The sequence below is a fragment of the Malaclemys terrapin genome, chromosome 4, assembly GCF_027887155.1.
Source record: "Malaclemys terrapin pileata isolate rMalTer1 chromosome 4, rMalTer1.hap1, whole genome shotgun sequence".
NCBI classification, from domain to species: Eukaryota; Metazoa; Chordata; order Testudines; family Emydidae; genus Malaclemys; species Malaclemys terrapin.
This window is the reverse complement of record NC_071508.1, coordinates 27,725,221-27,741,337: the sequence shown is the minus strand read 5'-3', so window position 1 is coordinate 27,741,337 and position 16,117 is coordinate 27,725,221.

The window sequence follows — 16,117 nt, the reverse complement described above, 5'->3', positions numbered from 1 at the left end:
CCATGCTGGCAACCCGGATACGAGACACACAAGATGGGGGAGAGAATCTCTTTGATTGGACCAATTTCTGTGTGTGGGGGGGGAAGGGACAAGTCTGCAAACTCAGCTCTTCTTCCAGGGTGGGGCTTGAAAGCTTGTCCCTTCCACCCACAGGAGCTGGTCCAATAAAAGAGATTCCCCCTCACTCCCCATCTCTCTAATTATTTGTCTGCCATCAATCCTTAGCGCTCCAGTGGGAAGAAAAATGAGTATTAGCCTCATTTCATAGGGAAGAGACTGTGGGGGAGGGTCACACAGCCACAAATGGTGACTAGCTCTGGGCAGCTCCATTTTGGGGGACACCCCGACCACCCCATTTTCAGAGGGGCAGAGCCCCCACTGCTCCCCTTGACTCCCACAGTGCCCAGCTCCTCTGAACAACCCAGCCCCGGGCGGGCACACGGTAGGTTCTCCAAAACAGAGCCCCCCCCAAAATCAATGGAGGCCTCTGAAATGTTAGCCAAGTCTCATGGCAGAGCCAGACCTCCTGCCTCCCATTACCGGCCTGCACGCCCCCTGCGGCTGCTGCTCTATCCCAGACCCACCGGAGGCCGTCCCCGCACTGCTGTGCGCCACCACTGACCTGGAGAGCCAGGCACTGCGGCCTGTGGCGCCCGGAGACCAGACAGCCACACTCACCGGGGTCAGAAATAGGGACAACGCCGAGCGCTATCTACCCCCAGACCAACCTGTCCCCATTCCCCATAGGCCACTGAGCCCTTTAACCGCAGCAGGTGGGGCCCAGCCCTATAGAACTGGCTACCGTGCATTGCCCACGGCTGTAAACTGCCTTCGGGACCCCCCTGCCAGCCACTGTCGTTTGCAACCCCCGGGGCTCTTCCATTGCCTGGAGGCCCCATGTGCAACGTAGGGATGGGGTCCCTGTGTCTGCCCTCTGATCCTCTGCCCCCAGGACGGCGGGAGCACGCTCCAGACTGGACAATGACTCTCCAGCAGGTTCTAAGTCCTCGCTCCAGACCTGGCACTGGCCCTCGAAACGGCACGCTGCGGGTCTAACCCATCTCTCTGACCCCCGCCCAGCAGCGGATCCAGTCAGGATCTCTAAGCACCTCCCCTCCTCCCAGCAGGGTTGGATTACAGGTGGGGACACTGAGGCAAAGGGAGGGGAAAGGGCTAGCCCAGGGTCACACGGCTCTCTGGGCACTGCTGAAATACAAAGCAGAACAGCAGGGCTGGAGGATTTACAGGCTCCGTGTGAGGAGGGCTGATTGGGTTGAGCCAGCAGTGAGTCTCCAGTAACACAGAGCTGCGCTAGTGATGGAAGATCTATTTTATCTTCCCTACCTAGCACAGTTCACAACTTAGCACTGACCAGCTGCAAGGATCCTGGCGGGCTCTGGTATGGTTGTAGCAGCAGACTCAATGTTCGGGAAAAGCGAGATATGTGCAATAGGCAATGTAGTTCCATCTGGGCACCGGCCAGCTCCTGTGCCCCAGAGAGCTCTCACAGCTCACACTGAACCAGGGACAAAGGGGGCAGGAGGTTGGAAGAGAAGGTGCCAGCCTGGGACCCAGGAGACCCGTGGTCATTTCCCAGCTCTGCCACGGATGCTCTGCGTGGCCTCGGGCAAATCCCTTACTCCCTCTGTGCTGCAGTTCCCTGTCTGTTCAGTGGAGGTAGCAGCCAGGCCATGCCCTGCAGGGGGCGGTTAGAATAAATGCAATCGAGATTGGGCAGTGCTCTGATGCCACGGGGATGAGGGCCAGGATGGTGCCTAAGACAGACCAAAAGCAAGCGGGAGCTACACAGCTGGTGGTGAGAGGGGTTTGGCTTTTGACAGTCTGCTCTGGGTGGGGAAGGACAGGCTCTAAAGCCCCAGCCAGGCCAAAACTAATCTGGGCTGGGGCATCCCAGGGCTGGGCAGTCACACATTGGCTGGCTTGTGACTCGCCTGTCTATTGTGACATGCCCCCTGCTGGCTGCCAAAGCCTCATCCCCTCATTGCCAGGCTTGGCTCTGGCAGAGCGAGAGCTGGCACGTGCTGCTGGGAAAGCTGATCCGGCTGTTTCAGCTCCGCCACCGGTAGCAGAAAGTGGGTAGCCCATATACACGCTGGCTTCTGCCCACTCCTGACTCCAGGTAGGGGAATCTTCTACTGCCCGCCTCTGCTTTTCCATTGCATCGCCAGCCACACCGAGTCTTCCCCGGGCTCCTGGCTGGGCGGCGCATGTCTACCAAGTGCCCCTTTACCCCCCACCTAGAGACTTAAGAAATGCATAGGAGAAACAGAGGCACCCCTACAGTATTCAGAGAAAACATTAAGAACAGTCCCACTTCGTCACAGTGAGGGAGTTGGGGGGCAGTAAGCCAGACACCCACATCTACACTTCACTCCTCATCCCCAGCCAGCTCCAAATTGAAACTCTCCAGCCCCTTCTCTCTGGCCTTTGTCTCTTTCCCGGGCCAGGAGGTCACCTGATCTTTTTTCTCCAACACCTTTATCTATCCCCTTGCAGGGGGGAAGGGAGGAGACAGAGTGTCAGCCATTTATGCACACTGGCCTTTATCCCCCCACCTAGAGACTTAAGAAATGCATAGGGGAAACTGAGGCACTCCTACAGTATTCAGAGGAAACATTAAGAACAGTCCCACTCATCACAGTGAGGGAGTTGGAGAGTCTGTGTGAAGCCCCCTCTCTTGTGAAATCAACCACCCCCAGACGGTGCAAGCCGCTCCAGATCGGGGGAAGAGTCCAGCTGTGAATTTGGATCCAGATCCTGGTTTGGATCTGAATCCACCGGCGCTGCGGAGCGTTCAGCTGTGGGGAGCTTGCTCCCGCCCGTGCCAGATCACAAAGTGCCACTTCAGCCAGCCGCCTGCCAGGCTCTGGCAGCGCCCTGTGTGGAGCTACAGCTGGGCCCTCCACAGCCGAGCTGCTGCTCCTCCTCTCTGCTGGCCAGCCGGCCGCAGCTCCTCAGCACCTGCCCGCTCAGCCCCACCTCAGTGCTCCTGCCTTCCCAATCTCCTCCCTGGCGCTGCACCTCGCCCCCTGCACCTGGCATGTCAATACCCAGCGGGGCCGGGAGCCAAGCGTCCCAGGAGCCATCTGTAAGGTGCTGATTCCCTCCTGTGCTGGGCTCCAGCTAATCCACAAGCCAGCAACTGGCCTTGTGTCTCCCAGAGCCGGTATATCAGTCTCACAGCAGCAGCTCAGTCTGCTCAACATCACTCCAGGGCCAGGAACTCGCTCCTGCCTGACACAGGCAACAGGCTGAGCCTGCTCGAGCCCTGTTCCTAGTCCTACTCCAGCCCTGGTCTCGCTCCAGCCTTGCTCCACCCATGCCCTGCCCCGCCCCCTGAGTCCAGCTCCAACCACTAGGCATGACCACCTCCATCACCTTTGCTGACACCATCACTTCCATAGGAAATGGCACTGAGGTTGCCTGGGGAACAGGAATTCTCAGGATGCCAGGAGCCATTGTTCTATTTACCAGGACAGTCCGATGCCAGGACAGTGCCCCTGAGCGCTGGAGAGGACTAGGGCTGCATTAGGACACCGGAAGTGCAGCTGCTGGAGAGTCAGCAGAACCGCCCGGAGACAGCCACGCTTGCCTCCCAGCCCGGGAAGCCCAGAGACCCAGAGCGTAGACGTCTCTCAGAGCATCTCTGCCAGCAGGACACATTGGGTGAGGAATAGAGCCGTCCCGCCTTTGGGCAGGAGCCATTCAGGAGACCCAGCGTGGGGGGAATCGGGCTGTGTATGTATTATGTCTCGCACCACCGGACCCTGATCCAGGACTGAGCTCTCTGGGCACTGCTGAAATACAAAGGAGAACAGCAGGGCTGGAGGATTTACAGGCTCTGTGTGAGGAGGGCTGATTGGGTTGAGCCAGCAGTGAGTCTCCAGTAACACAGAGCTGCGCTAGTGATGGAAAATCTATTTTGTCTTCCCTACCTAGCACAGTTCACAACTTAGCACTGACCAGCTGCAAGGATCCTGGCGGGCTCTGGTATGGTTGTAGCAGCAGACTCAATGTTCGGGAAAAGCGAGATATGTGCAATAGGCAATGTAGTTCCATCTGGGCACCGGCCAGCTCCTGTGCCCCAGAGAGCTCTCACAGCTCACACTGAACCAGGGACAAAGGGGGCAGGAGGTTGGAAGAGAAGGTGCCAGCCTGGGACCCAGGAGACCCGTGGTCATTTCCCAGCTCTGCCACGGATGCTCTGCGTGGCCTCGGGCAAATCCCTTATTCCCTCAGTGCTGCAGTTCCCTGTCTGTTCAGTGGAGGTAGCAGCCAGGCCGTGCCCTGCAGGGGACGGTTAGAATAAATGCAATCGAGGTTGGGCAGTGCTCTGATGCCACGGGGATGAGGGCCAGGATGGTGCCTAAGACAGACCAAAAGCAAGCGGGAGCTACACAGCTGGTGGTGAGAGGGGTTTGGCTTTTGACAGTCTGCTCTGGGTGGGGAAGGACAGGCTCTAAAGCCCCAGCCAGGCCAAAACTAATCTGGGCTGGGGCATCCCAGGGCTGGGCAGTCACACATTGGCTGGCTTGTGACTCGCCTGTCTATTGTGACATGCCCCCTGCTGGCTGCCAAAGCCTCATCCCCTCATTGCCAGGCTTGGCTCTGGCAGAGCGAGAGCTGGCACGTGCTGCTGGGAAAGCTGATCCGGCTGTTTCAGCTCTGCCACCGGTAGCAGAAAGTGGGTAGCCCATATACACGCTGGCTTCTGCCCACTCCTGACTCCAGGTAGGGGAATCTTCTACTGCCCGCCTCTGCTTTTCCATTGCATCGCCAGCCACACCGAGTCTTCCCCGGGCTCCTGGCTGGGCGGCGCATGTCTACCAAGTGCCCCTTTACCCCCCACCTAGAGACTTAAGAAATGCATAGGAGAAACAGAGGCACCCCTACAGTATTCAGAGAAAACATTAAGAACAGTCCCACTTCGTCACAGTGAGGGAGTTGGAAGGGCCCCGGCCATTAGTTGCCAGGAGACAGAGTGTTGGGCCTCTCTGGCCTTTGTCTCTTTCCCGGGCCAGGAGGTCACCTGATCTTTTTTCTCCAACACCTTTATCTATCCCCTTGCAGGGGGGAAGGGAGGAGACAGAGTGTCAGCCATTTATGCACACTGGCCTTTATCCCCCCACCTAGAGACTTAAGAAATGCATAGGGGAAACTGAGGCACTCCTACAGTATTCAGAGGAAACATTAAGAACAGTCCCACTCATCACAGTGAGGGAGTTGGAGAGTCTGTGTGAAGCCCCCTCTCTTGTGAAATCAACCACCCCCAGACGGTGCAAGCCGCTCCAGATCGGGGGAAGAGTCCAGCTGTGAATTTGGATCCAGATCCTGGTTTGGATCTGAATCCACCGGCGCTGCGGAGCGTTCAGCTGTGGGGAGCTTGCTCCCGCCCGTGCCAGATCACAAAGTGCCACTTCAGCCAGCCGCCTGCCAGGCTCTGGCAGCGCCCTGTGTGGAGCTACAGCTGGGCCCTCCACAGCCGAGCTGCTGCTCCTCCTCTCTGCTGGCCAGCCGGCCGCAGCTCCTCAGCACCTGCCCGCTCAGCCCCACCTCAGTGCTCCTGCCTTCCCAATCTCCTCCCTGGCGCTGCACCTCGCCCCCTGCACCTGGCATGTCAATACCCAGCGGGGCCGGGAGCCAAGCGTCCCAGGAGCCATCTGTAAGGTGCTGATTCCCTCCTGTGCTGGGCTCCAGCTAATCCACAAGCCAGCAACTGGCCTTGTGTCTCCCAGAGCCGGTATATCAGTCTCACAGCAGCAGCTCAGTCTGCTCAACATCACTCCAGGGCCAGGAACTCGCTCCTGCCTGACACAGGCAACAGGCTGAGCCTGCTCGAGCCCTGTTCCTAGTCCTACTCCAGCCCTGGTCTCGCTCCAGCCTTGCTCCACCCATGCCCTGCCCCGCCCCCTGAGTCCAGCTCCAACCACTAGGCATGACCACCTCCATCACCTTTGCTGACACCATCACTTCCATAGGAAATGGCACTGAGGTTGCCTGGGGAACAGGAATTCTCAGGATGCCAGGAGCCATTGTTCTATTTACCAGGACAGTCCGATGCCAGGACAGTGCCCCTGAGCGCTGGAGAGGACTAGGGCTGCATTAGGACACCGGAAGTGCAGCTGCTGGAGAGTCAGCAGAACCGCCCGGAGACAGCCACGCTTGCCTCCCAGCCCGGGAAGCCCAGAGACCCAGAGCGTAGACGTCTCTCAGAGCATCTCTGCCAGCAGGACACATTGGGTGAGGAATAGAGCCGTCCCGCCTTTGGGCAGGAGCCATTCAGGAGACCCAGCGTGGGGGGAATCGGGCTGTGTATGTATTATGTCTCGCACCACCGGACCCTGATCCAGGACTGAGCTCTCTGGGCACTGCTGAAATACAAAGGAGAACAGCAGGGCTGGAGGATTTACAGGCTCTGTGTGAGGAGGGCTGATTGGGTTGAGCCAGCAGTGAGTCTCCAGTAACACAGAGCTGCGCTAGTGATGGAAAATCTATTTTGTCTTCCCTACCTAGCACAGTTCACAACTTAGCACTGACCAGCTGCAAGGATCCTGGCGGGCTCTGGTATGGTTGTAGCAGCAGACTCAATGTTCGGGAAAAGCGAGATATGTGCAATAGGCAATGTAGTTCCATCTGGGCACCGGCCAGCTCCTGTGCCCCAGAGAGCTCTCACAGCTCACACTGAACCAGGGACAAAGGGGGCAGGAGGTTGGAAGAGAAGGTGCCAGCCTGGGACCCAGGAGACCCGTGGTCATTTCCCAGCTCTGCCACGGATGCTCTGCGTGGCCTCGGGCAAATCCCTTATTCCCTCAGTGCTGCAGTTCCCTGTCTGTTCAGTGGAGGTAGCAGCCAGGCCGTGCCCTGCAGGGGACGGTTAGAATAAATGCAATCGAGGTTGGGCAGTGCTCTGATGCCACGGGGATGAGGGCCAGGATGGTGCCTAAGACAGACCAAAAGCAAGCGGGAGCTACACAGCTGGTGGTGAGAGGGGTTTGGCTTTTGACAGTCTGCTCTGGGTGGGGAAGGACAGGCTCTAAAGCCCCAGCCAGGCCAAAACTAATCTGGGCTGGGGCATCCCAGGGCTGGGCAGTCACACATTGGCTGGCTTGTGACTCGCCTGTCTATTGTGACATGCCCCCTGCTGGCTGCCAAAGCCTCATCCCCTCATTGCCAGGCTTGGCTCTGGCAGAGCGAGAGCTGGCACGTGCTGCTGGGAAAGCTGATCCGGCTGTTTCAGCTCTGCCACCGGTAGCAGAAAGTGGGTAGCCCATATACACGCTGGCTTCTGCCCACTCCTGACTCCAGGTAGGGGAATCTTCTACTGCCCGCCTCTGCTTTTCCATTGCATCGCCAGCCACACCGAGTCTTCCCCGGGCTCCTGGCTGGGCGGCGCATGTCTACCAAGTGCCCCTTTACCCCCCACCTAGAGACTTAAGAAATGCATAGGAGAAACAGAGGCACCCCTACAGTATTCAGAGAAAACATTAAGAACAGTCCCACTTCGTCACAGTGAGGGAGTTGGAAGGGCCCCGGCCATTAGTTGCCAGGAGACAGAGTGTTGGGCCTCTCTGGCCTTTGTCTCTTTCCCGGGCCAGGAGGTCACCTGATCTTTTTTCTCCAACACCTTTATCTATCCCCTTGCAGGGGGGAAGGGAGGAGACAGAGTGTCAGCCATTTATGCACACTGGCCTTTATCCCCCCACCTAGAGACTTAAGAAATGCATAGGGGAAACTGAGGCACTCCTACAGTATTCAGAGGAAACATTAAGAACAGTCCCACTCATCACAGTGAGGGAGTTGGAGAGTCTGTGTGAAGCCCCCTCTCTTGTGAAATCAACCACCCCCAGACGGTGCAAGCCGCTCCAGATCGGGGGAAGAGTCCAGCTGTGAATTTGGATCCAGATCCTGGTTTGGATCTGAATCCACCGGCGCTGCGGAGCGTTCAGCTGTGGGGAGCTTGCTCCCGCCCGTGCCAGATCACAAAGTGCCACTTCAGCCAGCCGCCTGCCAGGCTCTGGCAGCGCCCTGTGTGGAGCTACAGCTGGGCCCTCCACAGCCGAGCTGCTGCTCCTCCTCTCTGCTGGCCAGCCGGCCGCAGCTCCTCAGCACCTGCCCGCTCAGCCCCACCTCAGTGCTCCTGCCTTCCCAATCTCCTCCCTGGCGCTGCACCTCGCCCCCTGCACCTGGCATGTCAATACCCAGCGGGGCCGGGAGCCAAGCGTCCCAGGAGCCATCTGTAAGGTGCTGATTCCCTCCTGTGCTGGGCTCCAGCTAATCCACAAGCCAGCAACTGGCCTTGTGTCTCCCAGAGCCGGTATATCAGTCTCACAGCAGCAGCTCAGTCTGCTCAACATCACTCCAGGGCCAGGAACTCGCTCCTGCCTGACACAGGCAACAGGCTGAGCCTGCTCGAGCCCTGTTCCTAGTCCTACTCCAGCCCTGGTCTCGCTCCAGCCTTGCTCCACCCATGCCCTGCCCCGCCCCCTGAGTCCAGCTCCAACCACTAGGCATGACCACCTCCATCACCTTTGCTGACACCATCACTTCCATAGGAAATGGCACTGAGGTTGCCTGGGGAACAGGAATTCTCAGGATGCCAGGAGCCATTGTTCTATTTACCAGGACAGTCCGATGCCAGGACAGTGCCCCTGAGCGCTGGAGAGGACTAGGGCTGCATTAGGACACCGGAAGTGCAGCTGCTGGAGAGTCAGCAGAACCGCCCGGAGACAGCCACGCTTGCCTCCCAGCCCGGGAAGCCCAGAGACCCAGAGCGTAGACGTCTCTCAGAGCATCTCTGCCAGCAGGACACATTGGGTGAGGAATAGAGCCGTCCCGCCTTTGGGCAGGAGCCATTCAGGAGACCCAGCGTGGGGGGAATCGGGCTGTGTATGTATTATGTCTCGCACCACCGGACCCTGATCCAGGACTGAGCTCTCTGGGCACTGCTGAAATACAAAGGAGAACAGCAGGGCTGGAGGATTTACAGGCTCTGTGTGAGGAGGGCTGATTGGGTTGAGCCAGCAGTGAGTCTCCAGTAACACAGAGCTGCGCTAGTGATGGAAAATCTATTTTGTCTTCCCTACCTAGCACAGTTCACAACTTAGCACTGACCAGCTGCAAGGATCCTGGCGGGCTCTGGTATGGTTGTAGCAGCAGACTCAATGTTCGGGAAAAGCGAGATATGTGCAATAGGCAATGTAGTTCCATCTGGGCACCGGCCAGCTCCTGTGCCCCAGAGAGCTCTCACAGCTCACACTGAACCAGGGACAAAGGGGGCAGGAGGTTGGAAGAGAAGGTGCCAGCCTGGGACCCAGGAGACCCGTGGTCATTTCCCAGCTCTGCCACGGATGCTCTGCGTGGCCTCGGGCAAATCCCTTATTCCCTCAGTGCTGCAGTTCCCTGTCTGTTCAGTGGAGGTAGCAGCCAGGCCGTGCCCTGCAGGGGACGGTTAGAATAAATGCAATCGAGGTTGGGCAGTGCTCTGATGCCACGGGGATGAGGGCCAGGATGGTGCCTAAGACAGACCAAAAGCAAGCGGGAGCTACACAGCTGGTGGTGAGAGGGGTTTGGCTTTTGACAGTCTGCTCTGGGTGGGGAAGGACAGGCTCTAAAGCCCCAGCCAGGCCAAAACTAATCTGGGCTGGGGCATCCCAGGGCTGGGCAGTCACACATTGGCTGGCTTGTGACTCGCCTGTCTATTGTGACATGCCCCCTGCTGGCTGCCAAAGCCTCATCCCCTCATTGCCAGGCTTGGCTCTGGCAGAGCGAGAGCTGGCACGTGCTGCTGGGAAAGCTGATCCGGCTGTTTCAGCTCTGCCACCGGTAGCAGAAAGTGGGTAGCCCATATACACGCTGGCTTCTGCCCACTCCTGACTCCAGGTAGGGGAATCTTCTACTGCCCGCCTCTGCTTTTCCATTGCATCGCCAGCCACACCGAGTCTTCCCCGGGCTCCTGGCTGGGCGGCGCATGTCTACCAAGTGCCCCTTTACCCCCCACCTAGAGACTTAAGAAATGCATAGGAGAAACAGAGGCACCCCTACAGTATTCAGAGAAAACATTAAGAACAGTCCCACTTCGTCACAGTGAGGGAGTTGGAAGGGCCCCGGCCATTAGTTGCCAGGAGACAGAGTGTTGGGCCTCTCTGGCCTTTGTCTCTTTCCCGGGCCAGGAGGTCACCTGATCTTTTTTCTCCAACACCTTTATCTATCCCCTTGCAGGGGGGAAGGGAGGAGACAGAGTGTCAGCCATTTATGCACACTGGCCTTTATCCCCCCACCTAGAGACTTAAGAAATGCATAGGGGAAACTGAGGCACTCCTACAGTATTCAGAGGAAACATTAAGAACAGTCCCACTCATCACAGTGAGGGAGTTGGAGAGTCTGTGTGAAGCCCCCTCTCTTGTGAAATCAACCACCCCCAGACGGTGCAAGCCGCTCCAGATCGGGGGAAGAGTCCAGCTGTGAATTTGGATCCAGATCCTGGTTTGGATCTGAATCCACCGGCGCTGCGGAGCGTTCAGCTGTGGGGAGCTTGCTCCCGCCCGTGCCAGATCACAAAGTGCCACTTCAGCCAGCCGCCTGCCAGGCTCTGGCAGCGCCCTGTGTGGAGCTACAGCTGGGCCCTCCACAGCCGAGCTGCTGCTCCTCCTCTCTGCTGGCCAGCCGGCCGCAGCTCCTCAGCACCTGCCCGCTCAGCCCCACCTCAGTGCTCCTGCCTTCCCAATCTCCTCCCTGGCGCTGCACCTCGCCCCCTGCACCTGGCATGTCAATACCCAGCGGGGCCGGGAGCCAAGCGTCCCAGGAGCCATCTGTAAGGTGCTGATTCCCTCCTGTGCTGGGCTCCAGCTAATCCACAAGCCAGCAACTGGCCTTGTGTCTCCCAGAGCCGGTATATCAGTCTCACAGCAGCAGCTCAGTCTGCTCAACATCACTCCAGGGCCAGGAACTCGCTCCTGCCTGACACAGGCAACAGGCTGAGCCTGCTCGAGCCCTGTTCCTAGTCCTACTCCAGCCCTGGTCTCGCTCCAGCCTTGCTCCACCCATGCCCTGCCCCGCCCCCTGAGTCCAGCTCCAACCACTAGGCATGACCACCTCCATCACCTTTGCTGACACCATCACTTCCATAGGAAATGGCACTGAGGTTGCCTGGGGAACAGGAATTCTCAGGATGCCAGGAGCCATTGTTCTATTTACCAGGACAGTCCGATGCCAGGACAGTGCCCCTGAGCGCTGGAGAGGACTAGGGCTGCATTAGGACACCGGAAGTGCAGCTGCTGGAGAGTCAGCAGAACCGCCCGGAGACAGCCACGCTTGCCTCCCAGCCCGGGAAGCCCAGAGACCCAGAGCGTAGACGTCTCTCAGAGCATCTCTGCCAGCAGGACACATTGGGTGAGGAATAGAGCCGTCCCGCCTTTGGGCAGGAGCCATTCAGGAGACCCAGCGTGGGGGGAATCGGGCTGTGTATGTATTATGTCTCGCACCACCGGACCCTGATCCAGGACTGAGCTCTCTGGGCACTGCTGAAATACAAAGGAGAACAGCAGGGCTGGAGGATTTACAGGCTCTGTGTGAGGAGGGCTGATTGGGTTGAGCCAGCAGTGAGTCTCCAGTAACACAGAGCTGCGCTAGTGATGGAAAATCTATTTTGTCTTCCCTACCTAGCACAGTTCACAACTTAGCACTGACCAGCTGCAAGGATCCTGGCGGGCTCTGGTATGGTTGTAGCAGCAGACTCAATGTTCGGGAAAAGCGAGATATGTGCAATAGGCAATGTAGTTCCATCTGGGCACCGGCCAGCTCCTGTGCCCCAGAGAGCTCTCACAGCTCACACTGAACCAGGGACAAAGGGGGCAGGAGGTTGGAAGAGAAGGTGCCAGCCTGGGACCCAGGAGACCCGTGGTCATTTCCCAGCTCTGCCACGGATGCTCTGCGTGGCCTCGGGCAAATCCCTTATTCCCTCAGTGCTGCAGTTCCCTGTCTGTTCAGTGGAGGTAGCAGCCAGGCCGTGCCCTGCAGGGGACGGTTAGAATAAATGCAATCGAGGTTGGGCAGTGCTCTGATGCCACGGGGATGAGGGCCAGGATGGTGCCTAAGACAGACCAAAAGCAAGCGGGAGCTACACAGCTGGTGGTGAGAGGGGTTTGGCTTTTGACAGTCTGCTCTGGGTGGGGAAGGACAGGCTCTAAAGCCCCAGCCAGGCCAAAACTAATCTGGGCTGGGGCATCCCAGGGCTGGGCAGTCACACATTGGCTGGCTTGTGACTCGCCTGTCTATTGTGACATGCCCCCTGCTGGCTGCCAAAGCCTCATCCCCTCATTGCCAGGCTTGGCTCTGGCAGAGCGAGAGCTGGCACGTGCTGCTGGGAAAGCTGATCCGGCTGTTTCAGCTCTGCCACCGGTAGCAGAAAGTGGGTAGCCCATATACACGCTGGCTTCTGCCCACTCCTGACTCCAGGTAGGGGAATCTTCTACTGCCCGCCTCTGCTTTTCCATTGCATCGCCAGCCACACCGAGTCTTCCCCGGGCTCCTGGCTGGGCGGCGCATGTCTACCAAGTGCCCCTTTACCCCCCACCTAGAGACTTAAGAAATGCATAGGAGAAACAGAGGCACCCCTACAGTATTCAGAGAAAACATTAAGAACAGTCCCACTTCGTCACAGTGAGGGAGTTGGAAGGGCCCCGGCCATTAGTTGCCAGGAGACAGAGTGTTGGGCCTCTCTGGCCTTTGTCTCTTTCCCGGGCCAGGAGGTCACCTGATCTTTTTTCTCCAACACCTTTATCTATCCCCTTGCAGGGGGGAAGGGAGGAGACAGAGTGTCAGCCATTTATGCACACTGGCCTTTATCCCCCCACCTAGAGACTTAAGAAATGCATAGGGGAAACTGAGGCACTCCTACAGTATTCAGAGGAAACATTAAGAACAGTCCCACTCATCACAGTGAGGGAGTTGGAGAGTCTGTGTGAAGCCCCCTCTCTTGTGAAATCAACCACCCCCAGACGGTGCAAGCCGCTCCAGATCGGGGGAAGAGTCCAGCTGTGAATTTGGATCCAGATCCTGGTTTGGATCTGAATCCACCGGCGCTGCGGAGCGTTCAGCTGTGGGGAGCTTGCTCCCGCCCATGCCAGATCACAAAGTGCCACTTCAGCCAGCCGCCTGCCAGGCTCTGGCAGCGCCCTGTGTGGAGCTACAGCTGGGCCCTCCACAGCCGAGCTGCTGCTCCTCCTCTCTGCTGGCCAGCCAGCCGCAGCTCCTCAGCACCTGCCCGCTCAGCCCCACCTCAGTGCTCCTGCCTCCCCAATCTCCTCCCTGGCGCTGCACCTCGCCCCCTGCACCTGGCATGTCAATACCCAGCGGGGCCGGGAGCCAAGCGTCCCAGGAGCCATCTGTAAGGTGCTGATTCCCTCCTGTGCTGGGCTCCAGCTAATCCACAAGCCAGCAACTGGCCTTGTGTCTCCCAGAGCCGGTATATCAGTCTCACAGCAGCAGCTCAGTCTGCTCAACATCACTCCAGGGCCAGGAACTCGCTCCTGCCTGACACAGGCAACAGGCTGAGCCTGCTCGAGCCCTGTTCCTAGTCCTACTCCAGCCCTGGTCTCGCTCCAGCCTTGCTCCACCCATGCCCTGCCCCGCCCCCTGAGTCCAGCTCCAACCACTAGGCATGACCACCTCCATCACCTTTGCTGACACCATCACTTCCATAGGAAATGGCACTGAGGTTGCCGGGGGAACAGGAATTCTCAGGATGCCAGGAGCCATTGTTCTATTTACCAGGACAGTCCGATGCCAGGACAGTGCCCCTGAGCGCTGGAGAGGACTAGGGCTGCATTAGGACACCGGAAGTGCAGCTGCTGGAGAGTCAGCAGAACCGCCCGGAGGCAGCCACGCTTGCCTCCCAGCCCGGGAAGCCCAGAGACCCAGAGCGTAGACGTCTCTCAGAGCATCTCTGCCAGCAGGAGACATTGGGTGAGGAATAGAGCCGTCCCGCCTTTGGGCAGGAGCCATTCAGGAGACCCAGCATGGGGGGAATCGGGCTGTGTATGTATTATGTCTAGCACCACGGGACCCTGATCCGGGACTGAGCTCTCTGGGCACTGCTGAAATACAAAGGAGAACAGCAGGGCTGGAGGATTTACAGGCTCTGTGTGAGGAGGGCTGATTGGGTTGAGCCAGCAGTGAGTCTCCAGTAACACAGAGCTGCGCTAGTGATGGAAAATCTATTTTGTCTTCCCTACCTAGCACAGTTCACAACTTAGCACTGACCAGCTGCTAGGATCCTGGCGGGCCCTGGTATGGTTGTAGCAGCAGACTCAATGTTCGGGAAAAGCGAGATATGTGCAATAGGCAATGTAGTTCCATCTGGGCACCAGCCAGCTCCTCTGCCCCAGAGAGCTCTCACAGCTCACACTGAACCAGGGACAAAGGGGGCAGGAGGTTGAGAGAGAAGGTGCCAGCCTGGGACCCAGGAGACCCATGGTCATTTCCCAGCTCTGCCACGGATGCTCTGCGTGGCCTCGGGCAAATCCCTTATTCCCTCTGTGCTGCAGTTCCCTGTCTGTTCAGTGGAGGTAGCAGCCAGGCCGTGCCCTGCAGGGGGCGGTTAGAATAAATGCAATCGAGGTTGGGCAGTGCTCTGATGCCACGGGGATGAGGGCCAGGATGGTGCCTAAGACAGACCAAAAGCAAGGGGGAGCTACAGAACTGGTGGTGAGAGGGGTTTGGCCTTTGACAGTCTGCTCTGGGTGCCTGGGCTTTCAGACCCCAGCCAGCCACTGGCATTGCCAGACCTCCCTGATCTATGGTGCTGCTGCTCTCCCTGCTTCTAGGAGTCACTGCCTCCCCATGGGCCGAGACTCCCGCAGCAATCATCTCCTGGGGCTTGCATGGCACTGAGCGGCTAGCAAGGCATGAGACTCAGTTGGGCGGGGGAGGGGTGCTATGAAAGCAGTTTCTGTGTTGTTGCCGCGGTGGGAGGGGAAGCAGAGATGGGGCCATTTTACATCCTACGGCCAAGGTGCCCAGCAGCTTGGGCAGGCGCAAAGAGCCGCCCGCGTGGGCTGGGAGCTGGGGGAGGGGAGCGTTCGGGAACCCCTGTTCTGCGCTGTCACAAGGAGGAGGAACCGGGATGGAACTGATTCTCCCACTCGGGGATCTGGAGACCCCCCCCCGGCTCCAGCTGTATGGACGCGGGGAGGGGCTCTGGCCTGGGGTCTGCAGGAGCTGGGACTAGATGAGCCCAGTGGTCCCTTCCGGCCTAAAGTCTGTGACTGTGGGGAGCGGAAGGTCCCTCCCATGACCCCGGTGGGGAAGGAGAGGCTCTAAAGCCCCGGCCAGGCCAGAACTAGTCCGGGCTGGGGCAGCCCATGGCTGGGCAGTCACACATTGACTGGCTTGTGACTCGCCTGCCCATTGTGACACGCCCCCTGCTGGCTGGCACAGCCTCATCCCCTCACTGCCAGGCTTGGCTCTGGTGGGGTGCTGAGGAAGCCAGAGGATCCTGCACGCACCCCCACTTCGCAGTCAGACGTGACTCTTAGCCAGCCAGTAAAACAGAGGTTTATTAGATGACAGGAACACAGTCTAAAATAGAGCTTGTAGGTACAGCAAACGGGACCCCTCAGCCGGCTCCATTCTGGGGCCCAGCGAGGCAGACAACTCCGTCTGCACTCACTTCCCGTCCCCAGCCAGCTCCCAACCGAAACCCCCCTCCAGCCCCTCCTTTCTGGCCTTTGTCTCTTTCCTGGGCCAGGAGGTCATCTGATCTCTTTGTTCACCTTTAGCTATCCCCTTGCAAGGGGGGAAGGGCCCTGGCCATTTGTTGCTAGGAGACAGATTGTCAGCCATTTATGCACACTGGAGACTTAAGAAATGCATAGGGGAAACTGAGGCACCCACACAGTATTCAGAGGAGACATTAAGAACGGTCCCACTTCGTCACACAGCCCCAGCGCTGCGTGCTCGGAGCTGGCCTCGTGGAAGAGCTCCCTGTAGAGTGATTAAGGGTCTGGGTCTCTAGCAGTTAGGCCGCTGGGCATTTTAAGCCAGCAGGAACTAGTCCATGCCAGCTGCACGTGACTAGTCACCCGGGATCCCCTGTCCT